Source organism: Triticum dicoccoides, chromosome 7A (assembly GCF_002162155.2).
Source record: "Triticum dicoccoides isolate Atlit2015 ecotype Zavitan chromosome 7A, WEW_v2.0, whole genome shotgun sequence".
NCBI classification, from domain to species: Eukaryota; Viridiplantae; Streptophyta; class Magnoliopsida; order Poales; family Poaceae; genus Triticum; species Triticum dicoccoides.
The window spans coordinates 175,672,415-175,685,410 of NC_041392.1; the positions used below are offsets into that span (position 1 = coordinate 175,672,415).

General features: G+C 42.4%; 1 long non-coding RNA gene across 2 annotated transcripts; it reads right to left on the bottom strand.

Moving 5' to 3' along the window:
- Positions 1-980: 980 nt before the first annotated feature.
- Positions 981-3,318, bottom strand: LOC119332076. Of its 2 annotated transcripts, XR_005160801.1 has the most exons (4): positions 2,983-3,318; positions 2,246-2,776; positions 1,947-2,031; positions 981-1,271 (listed from the first exon to the last, which is right to left on the bottom strand). It is a non-coding gene; the product is annotated as an uncharacterized LOC119332076 (long non-coding RNA). The 2 variants fall into 2 exon arrangements; XR_005160800.1 differs by having other exon boundaries at positions 1,947-2,776.
- Positions 3,319-12,996: the final 9,678 nt, after the last annotated feature.

The following is a 12,996-nucleotide window of genomic DNA, read 5'->3' on the forward strand; positions in this document are numbered from 1 at the left end:
ATGGAGCAGCTATTAAAGATTTTGCACCCTTCGTTGTGGCAAAGGTGCGGACACAAGTGGCAAACAGGAGACTTGTGCAAGATGCGATGTGCATGCATTCATGGATGGACGATGTAGTGGGTGACCTATGAACTGAGGGTCTCGCCCAGTTCATCGGCCTCTGGGAGATCCTCTTGGAAGTTCATTTGGACGCTCAGGTCGAGGATTGCCCCATCTGGGCTTGGAACACATCCAGAGTCTACACGGCATCATCTGCGTACAAGATGCTATGCGAGGGAGGAGTCAGATTCCACTGCTTCGGAGCCATATGGAAGTGTTGGGCACTGCTTGCGTGCAAGCTATTCATGTGGCTTGCGGTGCAATATCGTTTATGGACCTCGGACAGGAGAGCTAGGCATGTATTGCAAGACCAAGCTTCAAAATGTTACATGTGTGACCAGGAGGAGGATACAGTCGACCACATTTTGCTGCAGTGTGTGTTCTCGCGGCAAGTGTGGTTCCGCTGCACCACTAGGATGGGTTTGACGGCCGACATATGCCCAACAAATGACTCAAGATTGGTGCAGTGGTGGACAGATACGAGAAAGCGAATGGATAAGCAGTCTCAGAAAGGCTTTGACACCCTCGTGATGCTAATCTATTGGACGATATGGAAGCAAAGGAATGCAAGGGTATTCGGCACGGGCATAATCAAGAACGAGTGGGATACGGTAGACTCTATCTTCGATGAGTTGAGGACTTGGGACAAAGCAGGAGCTTTCGGAGGACAACTGATCATAGAGTAGTCGAGTAGAGCTAGGGAGTGGTGTGGAGGCTTGGTTAGGGTCGGTTTGTGACTCCTAGCTAGCGATGTGTAATCTCTTGTACATATTTTTCTTCCTTCTATAAAGCTAAGGTACGCCATTGGCGTACCCTCAAAAAAAAACCCTGGGACTTGGGAAAATTTCCACAATTTCACTTCACACTTCCTGATAAGAACAATGAAAACATCAAAGAAACTGACTCCAATGCCGAAACTATTTCTGGGTCAATACAAAAAGGAAGAAAAGACATGGGAAAAACATTAGTGATTCGCAAAAGGAGATGTGGAAACAGTAGCACACCTTTTCTGTCACACTTTTTTCAAAACGGATTTTCTGTCACACTTCAGTGTGTAGCAAACTGCTTTTGATAAAAAATTGTCAATACCTTGCCATGAACCCCCGACTTGATTGCCACAATATTTGTCTCCCTGTGATCGCCAAAAAGAAAAGATAATTGTCCATGTGTTGCTGCAGGAAAAAAGCACAATTGATGTTTATTTTCTATTAGGGAATTGCTTTTAAAACAACGACAAGACATGCTAAATGCTTACTTTTTGATCAAGTAAATCAATTGTACAGCAAAAGTAATTATCAAATGTATGCACTTCCCCTCTTCTGCCAAAACTGCCTTAAATATGTGATGCATCACCCCAAAATTGAAACAAAAAACAAGGACAATTTTTTTACTCATATCAATGCAGTGTAAATCTTAAATAACCAGTGATTCCAAATGGCCATCAACTTTTGGTTAAATACAAGTTTTTCTTACAGGCGTTTGTGGTAACTACTGATGACGCGGTGAACTAATACACAAATCTGAATCGACAGCTTATTTCTGGTCAATTCACATCTCACACTTTGATCCATAGTTAGCGTACATGTGCAATGCATGTAGTTCTTATAAGAAGAAAATACATGTTCATCCTAGTTAATAGGTAAAAATAAGCAAAAAACAATTCTAGTGATGCACTACTAATAAATATTACAAAATCATAGTTGATAATAATGTGCTTAAATGATCGTCTAAAACATGAGGCTCCTCATGTCAGGACTATATATTTTTCTTATCTCGGTTCATAATTAACATGTAACCTAAGAGCTAGGAAGGGAGGTGAAAAGATGCGGTCGGTTCATATTCCATACCAATAAAACAAAGCAACTGAAGGTTCTCACAGCTCTTCTCCACTACAAACCTCAAATCATATACCTGAATCTTGTTGCCCTGTTTCTGTAGAAGGCCGATTATACAAATAAAAGTGAGAAAACATGCAAATAAGTGCATATAGTAATCACACTACAGGAAAATAAGATTCCACACTAACAGACCTTAGGTGTGGAAATAGCTTGAATGCACAGTATAAACATCAAGTGTACGATCTCAGCAGGAGAAACCAAAACTCCACTGGAAATCTAAGAGTCTCAAGTACAAAAAGAATACATACCATCCCTGTCGTGGTCACATAGAATGAATATTTGCTTCACCCTCACACCGCGCGCGGATGGTAGAAGACCTTCTGCACTTGTGATTCCTAAACAATCTGTTATAGTAAACCTACTCTACTCGAGCATAGTATCTAGAACTCTTACGAACAATCAAAATTACAAAAAATGCACTGTTGGAATATTACATGAGGGCCGAGCAACTACGCGAATATTTTAAGCATTCCAGTGTTATTGTGAACAATCAACGATTTGACATAATAAAGTGTTACCAATGTAAATTGATACAATGGGGGTCTTTTTGATCTCGGTCTGGCGAAGCCCAGAACACTGAAATCTCAATGCAGGTCACGATCCCATGGAACGACTGCATGATGGGTGCCATCGTCTTCTCAAGCATGTTCTGTTGGTCGTCCCTCAGGTCTGGCTTGCACCCCAATCACAGGCGCCTTCAAGTGTAATAAAAAAAAGCATTGGACAACACAGATCAAGACCGGCAACCCTGGGAATCACCAACCATGCCCGGACCAAACCTGCGACAACCACAAACAACCATGATGACGGGGTCAATACCAGCGCAAACAACAAATCAATCTGCAAAGGAAACAGGGGTGGAGCTAGATCCAACCATTCTCCATTAAATAATACATAAACACCATGGTTAAATTGCTAATTGTTGGATCAAATTGGATATCCTGATTAAAAAGCTTTGCCCAGGCTCATCGAAGGGCATCCTCACCTCTTCCAGAGATCACGCTGGCCCTTGGCAGGGATTGAGCGCTAGAGCCTGTCCATCAGCACACACACACAGGATCTACCCCACCTCCCTCCACACCCGTCAACTGCCACCGGGCCTGCTGCGCCGACGAGCTAGCGGCACCGAGGCGAGCCGCTCAACGTGGGCTGAGAGCAGCAGCCTCCGTGCGCTGCAATACATCTCTGATAGCTTCACTACGCCCCATCCCCGCTGGCCCCGCCGGAGTAATCCATCACCGTCGCGGTCGAGATTGAAGAATCATACTCCTCCTCTAGGTTGTTTCGGTGATGACAGGCAATTTATTTTATTTTTTGATGCCGTAAGTGATTGCCGGGGTTTCCCACGTGGGGCGTGGAGTTTGTTACTTTCCTTCTGCGGTGGAGTATTGAAAGCAGAAGTGCTCTCTGGGTGGTTTTGGTAACTAGTAAATGCACACGTGAAACACACGTTAATATTTAGGCAATACATTAATTACATGCGGATATTAGGTATGCTATTATTTGTGTATTAATTCTATAATTAGTGCAATATTTGGTATGATATTTTTTTGAAATGTATTTGGTATGATATTAATTGCACGTTAAACACGTTTAACGCTCGTCATTGGAGCAGTCTAGATCGTTGGATTGACTTAGTTCGATGGCCGAGATCAGTTGGATCTGCCCCTTTGGGTCTTTTTATATTGATATAGATTAATGCCAACATATCTCTTGTTGGACTAATGTTTTTTCATCTAGTATATTTCAGACAAGTTCAACAGATGGAGTGGCATGGACAAGAGGATATGGAACCCTTTTCAAGATGCTAAGAACAAAAGATTGGCTCAAGCTCTTAAGCTCAAGACTCTACATTTTGCTTTTAGTGATCCAAGATCACATTGAGTCCATAGGAAAGCCAATACTATTAAAAGGGAATGAGGTGTTGCTTAATGGCTTACTTGCTCAAAATGCTTAGTGGTATGCTCCAAAGCCCTCAACCACTTTCCCATATCCACATATGTCCCAAACCAAAAGTCAAACTGGGCCCCACCGAAATTTCTTACCCGGCACCACCGAGTTCACTTGACATAGCCACTGCCAAAAACCCTAGTCAAATCGGTCTCACCGATGGAATCTCGGTCTCATCAAGATGGGCTTGCAAACTCTCTGTTACCTATTGCAATAATTTCGGTCCCACTGAGATATGCAATCGGTCCCACCGAGTTTGCTTGACCAACTCTCTATTTTGCCTATTACCAAAATCGGTCTCACCGAGTTTGCGTAATCGGTCCCACCGAAATGTCTAACGGTCACATTATGAACTAAATCGATCCGACCGAGTTTCATGATTCTGCCCCATCGAGTTTGGTGATTTGTGTGTAACGGCTAGATTTTGTGTGGAGGCTATATATACCCCTCCACCCACTCTTCATTCGTGGAGAGAGCCATCGGAACATGCCTACACTTCCAACATACATTTTCTAAGAGAGAACCACCTACACTTGTGTTGAGGTCAAGATATTCCATTTCAACCACATAAATCTTGATCTCTAGCCTTCCCAAGTTGCTTTCCACTCAAACCCTCTTTCCACCAAATCCAATCCTATGAGAGAGAGCTGAGTGTTGGGGAGACTATCATTTGAAGCACAAGAGCAAGGAGTTCATCATCAACACACCGTCTATTACCTTTTGGAGAATGGTATCTCCTAGATTGGTTAGGTGTCACTTGGGAGCCTCCGTCAAGATTGTGGAGTTGAACCAAGGAGTTTGTACGGGCAAGGAGATCGCCTACTTCCTGAAGATCTACCCTAGCGAGGCAAGTCCTTCGTGGGCGATGACCATGGTGGAATAGACAAGGTTGCTTCTTCGTGGACCCTTCATGGGTGGAGCCCTCCGTGGACTCGCGCAACCATTACCCTTCATGGGTTGAAGTCTCCATCAACGTGGATGTACGATAGCACCACCTATCGGAACCACGCCAAAAATCTCCGTGTCTCCAATTGCGTTTGCACACTCAAATCCCATCCCGTTACATTCTTGCAACTTGCATGATTTACTTTCCGCTGCTCATATACTCTTATCATGTTTGCTTGATATGTATTGTGAATGCTTAAACTTGTGCCAAAACTCCACTTCAACTTAAAGAAATTAAAAACTGCAACTTTTCTTACTAAGAGTCTATTCACCCCCCTCTAGACACCTCTTCTCGATCCTTTCAAGTATGGTCAGTCTGAAGGAAATATTACCTAGAGGCAATAATAAAGTTATTATTTATTTCCTTATTTCATGATAAATGTTTATTATTCATGCTAGAATTGTATTAACCGAAAACATAATACATGTGTGAATACATAGACAAACATAGTGTCACTAGTATGCCTCTACTTGACTAGCTCGTTGAATCAATGATGGTTATGTTTCCTAACCATAGACATGAGTTGTCATTTGATTAGCGGGATCACATCATTAGAGAATGATGTGATTGACTTGACCCATCCGTTAGCTTATCACGATGGTCGTTTAGTTTGTTGCTATTGCTTTCTTCATGACTTATACATGTTCCTATGACTATGAGATTATGCAACTCCTGTTTACTGGAGGAACACTTTGTGTGCTACCAAACATGACAACGTAACTGGGTGATTATAAAGGTGCTCTACAGGTGTCTCCGAAGGTACTTGTTGAGTTGGCGTATTTCGAGATTAGGATTTGTCACTCTGATTGTCGGAGAGGTATCTCTGGGCCCACTCGGTAATGCACATCACTATAAGCCTTGCAAGCATTGTAACTAATGAGTTAGTTGCGGGATGATGTATTATGGAACGAGTAAAGAGATTTGCCGGTAACGAGATTGAACTAGGTATTGAGATACCGATGATCGAATCTCGGGCAAGTAACACACCGATGACAAAGGGAACAACGTATGTTGTTATGCGGTTTGACCGATAAAGATCTTCATAGAATATGTAGGAGCAAATATGAGCATCCAGGTTCTGCTATTGGTTATTGACCGGAGACATGTCTCGGTCATGTCTACATAGTTCTCGAACCCGTAGGGTCCGCACGCTTAAAGTTCGATGACGGTTATATTATGAGTTTATATGTTTTGATGTACCGAAGGTAGTTCGGAGTACCGGATGTGATCACGGACATGATGAGGAGTCTCGAAATGGTCGAGACATGAAGATTGATATATTGGACGACTATATTCGAACACCGGAATGGTTCCGAGGGTTATCGGATATATACCGGAGTACCGGGGGGTTACCGGAACCCCCCGGAGGTTAATCAGCCTCATGGGCCCAATTGGTGGAAGAGGAGAGGCGGCCAAGGGGCAGTCGCGCGCCCCTCCCCTCCCAAGCCCGAATTGGACTAGGAAGGGGGTCGGCGCCCCCCCCCCCCTTTCCTTTCTCCCTCTTTCTCCTTCCCTCTCCTCTCCTACTCCAACATGGAAAGGGGGGAGTCCTACTCCCGGTGGGAGTAGGACTACTCATGGGGCACGCCAAGGATGGCCGGCCCCTCCCCCTCCTCTACTCCTTTATATACGGGGAGGGAGGCACCCCCTAGAGACACAACAATTGATCCCTTGGATCTCTTAGCCATGTGCGGTGCCCCCCTCCACCATAGTCCACCTCGGTAATATCGTAGCGGTGCTTAGGCGAAGCCCTGCGTCGGTAGAACATCATCATCGTCACCATGCCGTTGTGCTGACGGAACTCTCCCTCAAAGCTCGGCTGGATCGGAGTTCGGGGGACGTCATCGAGCTGAACGTGTGCTGAACTCGGAGGTGTTGTACGTTCGATACTTGATCGGTCGGATTGTGAAGACATACGACTACATCAACCGCGTTGTGCAAATGATTCCGCTTTCGGTCTACGAGGGAACATGGACAACACTCTCCCCTCTCGTTGCTATGCATCACCATGATCCTGTGTGTGCATAGGATTTTTTTTGAAATTACTTCGTTCCCCAACAGTGGCGTCCGAGCCTGGTTTTATGTGTTGATGTTATATGCACGAGTAGAACACAAGTGAGTTGTGGGCGATACAAGTCACACTGCTTACCAACATGTCATACTTTGGTTTGGCTGTATTGTTGGATGAAGCGGCCCGGACCGACATTACGTGTACGCTTACGCGAGACTGGTTCTACCGACGTGCTTTGCACACAGGTGGCTGGCGGGTGTCAGTTTCTCCAACTTTAGTTGAACCGAGTGTGGCTACGCCCGGTCCTTAAGAAGGTTAAAACAACACTAACTTGACAAACTATCATTGTGGTTTTTATGCGTAGGTAAGAACGGTTCTTGCTCAGCCCGTAGCAGCCATGTAAAACATGCAACAACAAAGTACATGGCGTCTAACTTGTTTTTGCAGGGCATGTTGTGATGTGATATGGTCAAGGCATAATGCTATATTTTATTGTATGAGATGATCATGTTTTGTAACCGAGTTATCGGCAACTGGCAGGAGCCATATGGTTGTCACTTTATTGTATGCAATGCAATCGCCCTGTAATGCTTTACTTTATCACTAAGCGGTAGCGATAGTCGTAGAAGCATAAGTTGGCGAGATGACAATGATGCTATGATGGAGATCAAACTGTCGCGCCGGTGACAATGGTGAACATGACGGTGCTTCGGAGATGAAGATCACAAGCACAAGATGATGATGGCCATATCATATCACTTATATTGATTGCATGTGATGTTTATCTTTTATGCATCTTATCTTGCTTTGATTGACGGTAGCATTATAAGATGATCTCTCACTAAATTATCAAGGTATAAGTGTTCTCCTTGAGTATGCACCATTGCAAAAGTTCTTTGTGCTGAGACACCACGTGATGATCGGGTGTGATAGGCTCTGCGTTCAAATATGACGGGTGCAAAATAGTTGCACACGCGGAATACTCAGGTTAAACTTGACGAGCCTAGCATATGCAGATATGGCCTCGGAACACTGAGACCGAAAGGTCAAGCGTGAATCATATAGTAGATATGATAAACATAGTGATGTTCACCATTGAAACTACTCCATCTCACGTGATGATCGGACATGGTTTGGTTGATTTGGATCACGTGATCACTTAGAGGATTAGAGAGATGTCTATCTAAGTGGGAGTTCTTAAGTAATATGATTAATTGAACTAATATTTATCATGAACTTAGTACCTGATAGTTTTTTGCTTGTCTATGTTGATTGTAGATAGATGGCTCATGTTGTTGTTCCGTTGAATTTTAATGCGTTCCTTGAGAAAGCAAAGTTGAAAGATGATGGTAGCAATTACACGGACTGGGTCCGTAACTTGAGGATTATCCTCATTGCTGCACAGAAGAATTACGTCCTGGAAGAACCGCTGGGTGCCAGGCCTGCTGCAGATGCTGCTGATAACGTTAAGAACGTTTGGCAGAGTAAAGCTGATGACTACTCGATAGTTCAGTGTGCCATGCTTTACGGCTTAGAACCGGGACTTCAAAGACGTTTTGAACATCATGGAGCATATGAGATATTCCAGGAGTTGAAGTTAATATTTCAAGCAAATGCACGTATTGAGAGATATGAAGTCTCCAATAAGTTCTATAGCTGTAAGATGGAGGAGAATAGTTCTGTCAGTGAACATATACTCAAAATGTTTGGGTATCATAATCACTTGACTCAACTGGGAGTTAATCTTCCTATTGATAATGTCATCGACATAGTTCTTCAATCACTGCCACCAAGCTACAAAAGCTTCGTAATGAACTATAATATGCAAGGGATGAATAAGACAATTCCCGAGCTCTTCGTGATGCTAAAGACTACGGAGGTAGAAATCAAAAAGGAGCATCAAGTGTTGATGGTCAACAAGACCACTAGTTTCAAGGGAAAAGGGTAAAGGGAAGAAGAAGGGGAACTTCAAGAAGAACAACAAATAAGTTGCTGCTCAAGAGAAGAAACCCAAGTCTGGAGCTAAGCCTGAAACTGAGTGCTTCTACTACAAACAGACTGGTCACTGGAAGCGGAACTGCCCCAAGTATTTGGCGGATAAGAATATATGTGATATACATGTTATTGATGTGTACCTTACTAATGCTCGTAGTAGCACCTGTGTATTTGATACTGGTTCTATTGCTAATATTTGCAACTCGAAATAGGGACTACGGATTAAGCGAAGATTGGCTAAGGATGAGGTGACGATGCGCGTGGGAAATGGTTCCAAAGTCGATGTGATAGCAGTCGTCACACTACCTCTACATCTACCTTCGGGGTTAGTTTTAGACCTAAATAATTGTTATTTGGTGCCAGCGTTAACCATGAACATTATATCTGGATCTTGTTTGATGCGAGATGGTTATTCATTTAAATCAGAGAATAATGGTTGTTCTATTTATATGAGTAATATCTTTTATGGTCATGCACCCTTGAAGAGTGGTCTATTCTTATTGAATCTCGATAGTAGTGATACACATATTCATAATATTGAAGCCAAAAGATGCAGAGTTGATAATGATAGTGCAACTTATTTGTGGCACTGCCGTTTAGGTCATATTGGTGTAAAGCGCATGAAGAAACTTCATACTGGTGGACTTTTGGAACCACTTGATTATGAATCACTTGGTACTTACGAACCGTGCCTCATGGGCAAGATGACTAAAACGCCGTTCTCCGGAACTATGGAGCGAGCAACAGATCTATTGGAAATCATACATACAGATGTATGTGGTCCGATAAATGTTGAGGCTCGCGGCGGGTATCGTTATTTTCTCACCTTCACAGATGATTTAAGCAGATATGGGTATATCTACTTAATGAAACATAAGTCTGAAACATTTGAAAAGTTCAAAGAATTTCAGAGTGAAGTTGAAAATCATCGTAACAAGAAAATAAAGTTTCTACGATCTAATCGTGGAGGAGAATATTTGAGTTACGAGTTTGGTCTTCATTTGAAACAATGTGGAATAGTTTCGCAACTCACACCACCCGGAACACCACAGCGTAATGGTGTGTCCGAATGTCGTAATCGTACTTTACTAGATATGGTGCGATCTATGATGTCTCTTACTGATTTACCGCTATCATTTTGGGGTTATGCTTTAGAGACAGCTGCATTCACATTAAATAGGGCACCATCGACATCCGTTGAGACGATACCTTATGAACTGTGGTTTGGCAAGAAACCAAAGTTGTTGTATCTTAAAGTTTGGGGCTGCGATGCTTATGTGAAAAAAACTTCAACCTGATAAGCTCAAACCCAAATCGGAGAAATGTGTCTTCATAGGATACCCAAAGAAAACTGTTGGGTACACCTTCTATCACAGATCTGAAGGCAAAACGTTTGTTGCTAAATTGGGATTCTTTCTAGAGAAGGAGTTTCTCTCGAAAGAAGTGAGTGGGAGGAAAGTAGAACTTGATGAGGTAACTGTACCTGCTCCCTTATTGGAAAGTAATTCATCACAGAAATCTGTTTCTGTGACTCCTACACCAATTAGTGAGGAAGCTAATGATGATGATCATGTAACTTCAGATCAAGTTACTACCAAACCTCGTAGGTCAACCAGAGTGAGATCCGCACCAGAGTGGTACGGTAATCCTTTTTTGGAGGTCATGTTAATTGACCATGACGAACCTACGAACTATGAGGAAGCGACGATGAGCCCGGATTCCGCGAAATGGCTTGAGGCCATGAAATCTGAGATGGGATCCATGTATGAGAACAAAGTGTGGACTTTGGTTGACTTGCCCGTTGATCGGCAAGCCATAGAAAATAAATGGATCTTCAAAGATGAAGTCAGACGCTGATAGTAGTGTTACTATCTACAAAGCTAGACTTGTTGAAAAAGGTTTTTACAAAGTTCAAGGTGTTGACTACGATGAGCTTTTCTCACTCGTAGCGATGCTTAAGTCTGTCCGAATCATGTTAGAAAATTGCCACATTTTATGAAATCTGGCAAATGGATGTCAAAACTACATTCCTTAATGGATTTTATAAGAAGAGTTGTATATGATGCGACCAGAAGGTTTTGTCAATCCTAAAGGTGCTAACAAAATGTGCAAGTTCCAGCGATCCATCTATGGACTGGTGCAAGCATCTCAGAGTTGGAATATACACTTTGATGAGTTGATCAAAGCATATAGTTTTATACAGACTTGGGGTGAAGCCTGTGTTTACAAGAAAGTGAGTGGGAGCACTAGAGCATTTCTAATAAATATATGTGAATGACATATTGTTGATCGGAAATAATGTAGAATATTCTGGAAAGCATAAAGGAGTATTTGAAAGGAGTTTTTTCAAATAAAGACCTCGGTGAAGCTACTTACATATTGGGCATCAAGATCTATAGAGATAGATCAAGACGCTTGATAAGTTTTTTCAATGAGTACATACCTTGACAAGATTTTGAAGTAGTTCAAAATGGAACAGTCAAATAAAGAGTTCTTACCTGTGTTACAAGGTGTGAAATTGAGTAAGACTCAAAGCCCGACCACGACGGAAGATAGAAAGATAATAAAAGGCATTCCCTATGCCTCAGCCATAGTTTTTATAAAGTATGCCATGCTATGTACCAGATCTATTATATGCCCTACACTGAATTTAGCAAGGGAGTACAATAGTGATCTAGGAGTAGATCACTGGACAGCGGTCAAAATTATCCTTAGTGGAATAAGGATATGTTTCTCGATTATGGAGGTGACAAAAGGTTCGTCGTGAAGGGTTACGTCGATGCAAATTTTGACACTGATCCAGATGACTCTAAGTCTCAATCTGGATACATTTTGAAAGTGGGAGCAATTAGCTAGAGTAGCTCCGTGCAGAGCATTGTTGACATAGAAATTTGCAAAATACATACAGATCTGAATGTGGCAGACCCGTAGACTAAACTTCTCTCACAAGCAAAACATGATCACACCTTAGTACTCTTTGGGTGTTAATCACATAACGATGTGAACTAGATTATGAATCTAGTAAACCCTTTGGGTGTTGGTCACATGATGATGTGAACTAGATTATTGACTCTAGTGCAAGTGGGAGACTGAAGGAAATGTGCTCTAGAGGCAATAATAAAGTTATTATTTATTTCCTTATTTCATGATAAATGTTTACTATTCATGCTAGAATTGTATTAATCGGAAACATAATACATGTGTGAATACATAGACAAACATAGTGTCACTAGTATGCCTCTACTTGACTAGCTCGTTGAATCAAGGGTGGTTATGTTTCCTAACCATAGACATGAGTTGTCATTTGATTATAGGGATCACATCATTAGAGAATGATGTGATTGACTTGACCCATCCGTTAGCTTAGCGCGATGATCGTTTAGTTTGTTGCTATTGCTTTCTTCATGACTTATACATGTTCCTATGACTATGAGATTACGCAACTCCTGTTTACTGGAGGAACACTTTGTGTGCTACCAAACGTCACAACGTAACTGAGTGACTATAAAGGTGCTCTACAGGTGTCTCCGAAGGTACTTGTTGAGTTGGCGTATTTCGAGATTAGGATTTGTCACTCCGATTGTCGGAGAGGTATCTCTGGGCCCACTCAGTAATGCACATCACTATAAGCCTTGCAAGCATTGTAACTAATGAGTTAGTTGCGAGATGATGTACTACGGAACGAGTAAAGAGACTTGCCGGTAACGAGATTGAACTAGGTATTGAGATACCGACGATCGAATCTTGGGCAAGTAACATACCGATGACAAAGGGAACAACATATGTTGTTATGCGGTTTGACTGATAAAGATCTTCGTAGAATATGTAGGAGCCAATATGAGCATCCAGGTTCCGCTATTGGTTATTGACCGGAGACATGTCTCGGTCATGTCTACATAGTTCTCGAACCCGTAGGGTCCGCACGCTTAAAGTTCGATGACGGTTATATTATGAGTTTATTTGTTTTGATGTACTGAAGGTAGTTCAGAGTCCCGGATGTGATCACGGACATGACGAGGAGTCTCGAAATGGTCGAGACATGAAGATTTATATATTGGATGACTATATTCGGACACCGGAATGGTTCCGGGGGTTAT